The sequence below is a fragment of the Lepus europaeus genome, chromosome 11 (genome assembly GCF_033115175.1).
Source record: "Lepus europaeus isolate LE1 chromosome 11, mLepTim1.pri, whole genome shotgun sequence".
NCBI classification, from domain to species: domain Eukaryota; kingdom Metazoa; phylum Chordata; class Mammalia; order Lagomorpha; family Leporidae; genus Lepus; species Lepus europaeus.
The window spans coordinates 23,324,290-23,332,992 of record NC_084837.1 but is presented as its reverse complement, the minus strand read 5'-3'; positions in this window follow the sequence as shown (position 1 = coordinate 23,332,992).

Below are 8,703 nucleotides of genomic sequence, written 5' to 3'. Positions count from 1 at the left end.
GCTCGCATCCCATTTCAAAGCACCTGGAATTCAGTCCTGCCTCTGCTTCCAATCTAGCTCCTTGCTAATGCACACCCTGGGAGGCAGCTGACGACAGCACAAGCACTTGATCCCTGTCCCCAGTGTGGGAGAACAGAGGTCCTGGCTCCTGACTTCAACTTGGCCCAGCCCTGACTGTTACAGCTATTTGAGGAGTAAACCAGCACATGGAAGATGTCTCTCTCTGTCAGTCTGCCTTTCAAATAAAAAAAATAAATAAACCTTTAAAAAGATTGCTGTAGTTGGGGCTGGCGCTGTGGTGTAGTGGGTGGGGCTGCCGCCTGCAGTGCTGCATCCCATATGGGTGTTGGTTCAAGTACCAGCTGTTCCACTTCCCATCCAGCTCTCTGATGTGGCCTGGAAAAGCAGTAGAAGATGGCTCAAGTCCTTGGGCCCCTGCACCCACGTGGGAGACCCGGAAGTAGCTCCTGGCTCCTGGCTTTGGATGGTTGCAGCTCCGGCCGTTGTGGCCATCTGGGGAGTAAACCAGCGGATGGAAGACCTCTCTCTCCCTCTCTCTCTCTCTCTCTCTCCCTCTCTCTCTCTCTCTCCAGCTCTGCCTTTCAAATAAATAAATCAGTCTTCTTTAAAAAAGATTGCTGTAGTTAAAATTTAAAATGGAAACTGGATCACTTGAAACTCTTCACTTACACATCAGAAATCGCAACAGTCCTGGTAAAAATCCTTATCCTCAGACGTCTTTCCTTCCGGAGACGGTCCTCTGACCGTGAGAAGCAGGTACACCTCATCACTGCTCTCCCTAGCAGGTGTCGCAGGGATGACTCCTGCTGGACTCCGCAGACTGTCACTGCAGTGCCCAGAAAAGCCGGGCAGTGTGCACGAGTGGCTCCCGCGGTGTAGACTACCACGAGCTGGTTCTTCAGCATCGCGTTTGTGCTGTGGTGTTCCCGCTAGATGGCAGAGCACAGCTCCGTGCCCTGTTCTGTGACTGCGAACACCAGGGTGTTCAGAGGGAAGTCCTTTGTCACCACTCCACCCAGCAACCAAAACTTATCTCAGATCTCCCTGTGGAGGAGAGCGCTTGGCACAGCAGGGGGTAAAGGTAGGTTAAGTCTCCACTTGGAACAGCCATATCCCATATTGGAGTGTTTGGCCGGAGAGCAGGCTCCTCCACTTCTGATTCAACTTCCTGCTAATGCACACCCTGGGAGGGGGCGTGCATTCATTGTGTACACAAGTCGCAAGTCGTTCAGTCCCTGCCACCCACGTGGGAGATGGGATTGAGTCCCAAGCTTCTGGTTTCAGCCTGCCCAGTCCTAGCTCTTGTAGGCATTTGGGGAATAAAACCTGTGGATAGAAGAATCTCTCTTTATCTTTCTCTCTGCCTCTCTAATGAAATGAAAACGAGTATTTTTAAAAATACATTCTTGGGGGCCGGCGCCGTGGCTCACTAGGCTAATCCTCCGCCTTGCCGCGCCGGCACACCAGATTCTAGTCCCGGTTGGGGCACCGGATTCTGTCCCGGTTGCCCCTCTTCCAGGCCAGCTCTCTGCTGTGGCCAGGGAGTGCAGTGGAGGGTGGCCCAAGTGCTTGGGCCCTGCACCCCATGGGAGACCAGGAGAAGCACCTGGCTTTTGCCATCGGATCAGCGCGGTGCGCAGGTTGCAGCGCTCCAACCGCAGCGGCCATTGGAGGGTGAACCAACGGCAAAGGAAGACCTTTCTCTCTGTCTCTCTCTCACTGTCCACTCTGCCTGTAAAAAAAAAAAAAAAAAAAAAAAAAAAAAAAAAAAAAAATTCTTGGGGGGCCAGTGCTGTGGTGCAGTGGGTTAACGCCCTGGCCTGAAGTGCTAGCATCCCATATGGGCGCCAGTTCAAGACCCGGCTGCTCCACTTCCTGTCCAGCTCTCTGCTATGGTCCAGGAAAGCAGCAGAGGATGGCCCAAGTCCTTGGGCCCCTGCACCCATGTGGGAGACCGGGAGGAATCTCCTGGCTTCGGATCGGCACAGTTCCGGCCGTTGCAGCCATCTGGAGAGTGAACCAGCAGATGGAAGACCTCTCTCTCTCTCTCTCTGCCTCTCCTCTCTCTGTGTAACTCTGACTTTCAAATAAATAGATCTTTAAAAAATACATTCTTGTGAAAATAAGCATGGCCTGTGTAACTTGGGACAAATACTAAATGCCCAACCAACGAGAGCTTCAGAGACAACACAACCCTCTGTGATGTGTGCATTTTGATTAGGTCCCGAGTTGTTGCTGTTTTTCATCACAGCTATGAAGGACGTCCCTGAGAGAATTACAGAATTTGGATTGGAGCTGCATACTAGTAATTAGAGCATTTAAAAACTTTTTTATTACAGGTGACAATGGCCTTGGGGTAATAAGGGAGACTATCTTTGTCCTTGAGTGCTGTTCAAGGAAGTCTTTAGGGACTGTGTCCTGACGTCAACCATTTACTTTTATCTTTTAAAATTTTTCTATTGTTTTCTTTATTATTCTTATATGTTTTATTAGCCATTTACTTTTAATGGTACAGAAATGAAAAAAGAACGAAAAATAAGAACAATAAAGGAGAATGTTGATAATAGTTAAATGTAGATTGTATGTTTAAGGGTGCTCATTGTTCTTTCAACTTTTCTAGATGTTTGAAAAATTTCTGAATAAAAAGGAAAAAATGTAGTTATTTCTTCCTTCCCTGTTAGAAACAAGTTATGATTATGTAATTCCCCAAAGAGAATCTGTTCCCAAATATGAATTGGAAGCTGGAGATCATACAAATTTTAGAAATTTTCAGAAGAGATTGTGTTGTTTTTCTTTTGAATCTAAGTTGCATCACTCAGGAGCAAACTCCGGTCTGAGGCAACACTGTTGGTGAACTTTGTCATACGATTATCGAGTGCTTGTTTGCCTGAGCTCCGTTTTACCGGCACAGTCCCCTTTGCCAGAGGAAGTGGATCTTCCTAGTTCCCAGAAAGGCACTGCCACGCAGATGGCCTGCATAAATGTTGACAGCACTGCACAGCTGGGGGTGGGGAGCCAGGTCCAAGGCAACCACAAGAGGCAGTTGCACCTGGAGAGTTTACAGTCTAATCAGAAAGCGAAACACGGTGAAGCTGAAGAGCACAGAACAATCTAGAAACTACAGATTGAAACAGTACAGTTCTAGAAGGGGTTAGAAGGAGAGGGAGGCTGTCAGGAACATAGGTGTATGAACAAAGCTGCTGCAAAGACCGCGTAGGTCGGGCATTTCTCCAAGTCCAAGTTGATTCAGGTGCCCCGCCTGGAATCTTCTGTTGCTGACCACGCTTCAGTTAGGGCATTGTTTCCCTGCAGCTGAAGCCCGGGAGCAACCGTGGGCACCCAGGTGTGGAGGAACTGTTTCTGTGACTGCTTCCACCAGGTGCACAAAGCCCCAAGGGTGAAGAAAGCATCAAAGATGCCCAATAAATGCTGAATGTCCACCACGTCGCAGTCTTAGGCAAGTGTGACACCTGTGGTTCCTCACTGCCGGATCTAAGGTGGTGATGCTTATTTTCTTAAAGATGCCAGAGAAAGTGGTTGATCCCCTAAAAAGTCATGGTTGGAAAAAAATGATCTAGATTCATATAAGAATCAAGAATTCTTGCAGCTACTGTGACAGATTTATTGAAAATTTTTTCCCATATGGTGGCAATTCTTTTAAATTTTTATTTTTCAAGGTTTTTTCCTTGTTGCTTTTAGTTACTATGTCTTCTTTTAAAGACTATTTATTTATTTATTTATTTGAAGGGCTGAGTTGCAGAGTTAGAGGCAGAGAGAGAGAGAGGTCTTCCATCCACTGGTTCACTCCCCAGATGGCTGCAACAGCCAGAGCTGCACTGATCCAAAGCCTTGAACCAGGAACTTCTTCCAGGTCTCCCACACGGGTACAGGTGCACAAGGACTTGGGCCATCTTCTACTGCTTTCCCAGGCCATAGCAGAGAGCGGGATTGGAAATGGAGCAGCCAGGACTCAAGCCGGCACCCATATGGGATACTGGCATTGTAGGCCAATGGCTTTACCTGCTACTCCACAGCGCCGCCCCAATTTTTTCAAATATAAAATATATTGATACACTACCATTTTTAAAAAAGATTTATTTTATTTGAAAGGCAAAGTTACACACACACACACACAGAGAGAGAGAGAGAGAAAGAGAGAGAGAGAATCTTCCATCCACTAGTTCACTCCCCAAATGGCTGCAATGGTTGGAGCTGACCCAGGTTGAAGCTGGGAGCCAGGAACTTCTCCTAGGTCTCCCAAATGAGTATAGAGGTCCAAGCACTTGGACCATCCTCCACTGCTTTCCCAGGTGCATTAGCAGGAAGCTGGATCAGAAGTGAAGCAGCCATATGGGCCCATATAAGCTAGATTGGAAGTGGAGCATCTGGGACTCATGCTGGTACCCATATGGGATGCAGGCACTGGATGCCATGGCTTTACCCACTACACCATGGCGCTGGCCCCTACTAGTATAGTTTTAATGATCTGTGAGTACTTTAAAATTTATTTTATATGAGTGAAATGTTCATTATCCATTCAATTATTGTTTATAGCCGCTGTCCATATTCCCCTAAACTAGGGTCTTTTTGCTTTTTACTTGTTGAACTTCTTATTAAATGAAGTATTAAGCCTTTTTACTGTAATGTGAGTTTGAAATATGTTATCTCAAAAACTAAAAAAAGGGACAGAAAGAGGTAAAGAGGGAAGAAGGCTGGGAGGGAGAGAAGGGAATGGGAGGGAGGAAGGGGGAGAGGGAGGAAGGGAATATCATTATGTTCTTAGAATTGTATCTACGGGTCTAGCGCTGTGGCGCAGCGGGTTAATGCCCTGGCCTGAAGCGCTGGCATCCCATATGGGCGTCGGTTCTAGTCCCGGCTGCTCCTCTTCCAATCCAGCTCTTTGCTACGGCCTGGGAAAGCAATGGAAGATGGCCCAAGTCCTTGGGCCCTGCACCCTCATGAGAAGACCAGGAAGAAGCACCTGGCTCCTGGCTTTGGATGGGCGCAGCTCCGGCTGTTGTGGTAATCTGAGGAGTAAACCAGCAGATGGAAGACCTCTCTCTCTGTCTCTACCTCTCACTGTAACTCTGTCTTTCACACAAATAAATAAATCTTTTTTAAAAAAATTGTATCTACAAGTCACATTGATACTGTTAAAAATTAATTAAAATTCAAAAATATTAAAAATTTAGGCCAGCGCCGTGGCTCACTAGGCTAATCCTCCGCCTTGCGGCGCTGGCACACTGGGTTCTAGTCCCGGTCAGGGCACCGATCCTGTCCCGGTTGCCCTTCTTCCAGGCCAGCTCTCTGCTGTGGCCAGGGAGTGCAGTAGAGGATGGCCCAAGTGCTTGGGCCCTGCACCCCATGGGAGACCAGGAGAAGCACCTGGCTCCTGCCATCTGAACAGCGTGGTGCGCCAGCCGCAGCGAGCCGGCCGCAGCGGCCATTGGAGGGTGAACCAACGGCAAAAAGGAAGACCTTTCTCTCTGTCTCTCTCTCACTGTCCACTCTGCCTGTCAAAAAAAATTAAAAATTTAAAGAATAAAAATACATATATTAAATCTCCCTCCCCAATAAAACGTATTGATTTCCTATTTTGGTTGTAAGACTGAAGAATCCTTGAGTGAAAAATGTATAGAAGTATTTCGTTTTACCTCTAGATGGTGCTGTGCGTTATTTTTTGTAACTACAAGTTGCCTAGTTCTTAAATTGGAAAGGTTCTTCAAGATTATCCAATTTATTTTACAGATGAACAAGTTAAGACTTGTTGAAGTTTTGTTTTATTTAAGATAAAAACTCTTGTTTGTGGTAGGGCCAGTACTAACGCCTCTTTTTTAAATTTGACAAGGAAGGAGACAGAGCGAGAACTCCCATCTGCTAGTTCACTCTCCAAGTGCCTGCAACGGCAGGGGCTGAGCCAGGGCTGAAGCCAGGAGCTACAGGATGTGGTCCAGGTCTGCCTCGTTGGTGGCAGGGACCCAAGGACATTAGCCATTACCTGCTGCCTCCCAGCGTGTGCACCGGCAGGAGGCTATGGGCAGGAGCCAGATTGGGACTCAAACCCAGATACTCTGATGTGGAACTCTGAAAATTAATTTGACAGATGCTATTGAGAACCTTAAATTGTCCAAACCCTGACCTACTAGTTGAGCTTCTAGTCACTTGTGTGTTGGAAATAAGCAGAAATATGAGTAATGCTTTATATATAAAGCTACAGTGACATATATTATTTGTAAATAAGACAATCATTACTTAAATTAGCTTAAGGATATGACATATTACAGGCAATTACAAACTTCTTGCCGATACTTGTAAATGATGTAGGAAATAATCAATATAAGAGGCTAAAATTTGTAAATGTGGTATTGAGTTATATTAAAAAAATTACTGTACTTTGATGAATCTCCCAGGATATACATTGTCCAATTTTCCACTTCAAAGTTTTCCTTTCTTCCTTCTGTGTATTATTTGACTCAATGTTTTAAAATGCAATTTGCATCAAGTTTTCTAACTAATACAAAGTTCACACACCCAAATGTCTTGTTAGTGGCTTCTTACTTCATCCTAAAATTGGTTACTGGGATGATCCTCAGTTTAAGTGAAATACAGTCTTGCTGGCTGTCATACTCAGGGGGTGTTAGCTCGTGTGAAGCTTCCTTTCTAACCTCAGATCATCTTACTGGTGCAGCTCACAGAGAGCAGATTCAGTGTATGCAGTGAGAAAGATCCAGATTTAGACTTCAGTTTTTGTCCTGGGGATTGGTTAGAAAAACAGTCAAGAATGATCATTTAACATTCCAGCTCGCACTATTTATGTGTATGATGTATGGAAAATTATTTATCCTGTTTCTTTGCCCATAAAATTAAGATGGTAGCCCAGGTGGCCTGCGATGCGTGGTCTAGGAGAGGGGCACAGTATTTGAAATTGTGTTGGCATTGGAAAAGCTGGGTCACATGGCTCCCATACCTGATTTGGAAATGCTCTTTTGCATAGTGTCCCTTTATAGCAGTCCACAGAGGGAGCCCTCTAGGCCCTTGCTTCCCAAGCTCGCTTCTAGATCCTGCAGTCCAGAGGTCATTATTTGCTTCCATTTTCTTAGTGCGATGGTCTAAATGTTTATGTTCCCCAAAAATGTACATTTTGACATCCTGATGCCTAAAGTGATAGCATGAAGAGGGCAAGAACCCTAGTGAATGACATTAGTGCTCTTACAGAAGGAACCCAGAGAGCACACTTGTCCCCTCCCCCTATGTGAGAAGACAACGAGGCACCAGCTATGAGTTGACATGGGCCCTCCTCCGCACTCTGTCGGCCAATGCTTTGATCTTAGATGTCCCAGCCTCCAGAACTGTGAGAAATAAACTTGTGTTACTCATAGGCTTCCCAGTTTATGGTGCTTTTGTTGTCGCTGCCCGAACAGACAATGCCACTCCACTACTCAGACTAAGCACTGCTTAAGCAGTAGAGCCGGGGGCATGGAACCTGCTACCAGCCCCTAAAAGCATGTCCCGTCTTAGCCACAGCCATAAACACGCCTGGAAGGGTGCCCAGTGCCCTTTATTTTCACTAGGAAATGTCAGCAGAAACTCTAGCGTCTAAATTCCTGAGTTCTCCTTAATTCTGCTCGGGGCCTGCCTTGAAGTAGACATAGCTGGCGACCGCAAGGAGCCATCAGACAGGTGCTTCATCTGGAAGTGCCCACCTCACTGCCCGTTAGTCCAGTGTGAACGTGCTTGACCTCGGCTCTTGAAAGCTACCACAAATTCTTTATAAAGTCGTCTCTCCAAAAAGTGGCAAGAAATCCAACTGAGGGGAAAAGGAACAGAGTAGAGCGCAAGTCCAAACGAAAACCTTACTGAGGCTACCACGAGACAGGAAGAAATAGATTTCACCAGCGGTGCGGGAGGTTAGACTGCCCCCTGGGACGCCTGCATCCCACATCTGAGAGCCTGGGATGTAGCCTTGCCTCTGCCTCTCTGCCGGCTTCCTCCTAACGTCCTGGGAGGCAGCAGAAGGTGATCCAATTACCAGGGTTCTTGCCAGGTGTGTGGGAAACTGATGGAGTGCGTGGCTTTAGCCTCTCCCAGCCCTGGCTGTGACAGGCATTTGAGAAGCAAACTAGAAGATGGAAGATTCTCTCTCTCTCTCTCTCTGACTTTCAAATAGAGAAAACTTTAAGAAAAAAAGAAATAGATTTCATGAAGATATCAAAGAGATATCTATATTCTCGTGTTCATTGCAGCACTATTCACAGTAGCTGAGAAAAGGAATCAACCTAGGTGTCCACCAACAGATCAGTGGATAAAGAAAATATCACTCACACACACACACACACACACAGGAATACTATGCAGTCATGAGAAAGGATGGAATCCTGTCTTTTACAGCAACATGGGCAGACCTGAAGATCATGTTAAGTGAAATAACCCAGGCACATAAAGATAAATATTGCAAGATTTCACTCATATGTGGACTCTTAAAAATCTGAACTCAAGGGCTGGTGCTGTAGCACAACAGGTTAAGCATCTACCTGCGATGCCAACATCCCGTATGGGCGCCAGTTCAAGACCCGGCTGCTCCACTTCCAATCCAGCTCCCTGCTAATGCACCTGGGAAAGCAATGGAGGATGGCTCAAATGCTTGGGCCCCTGCACCCACATTGGAGACTCAGAAGAAGCTCC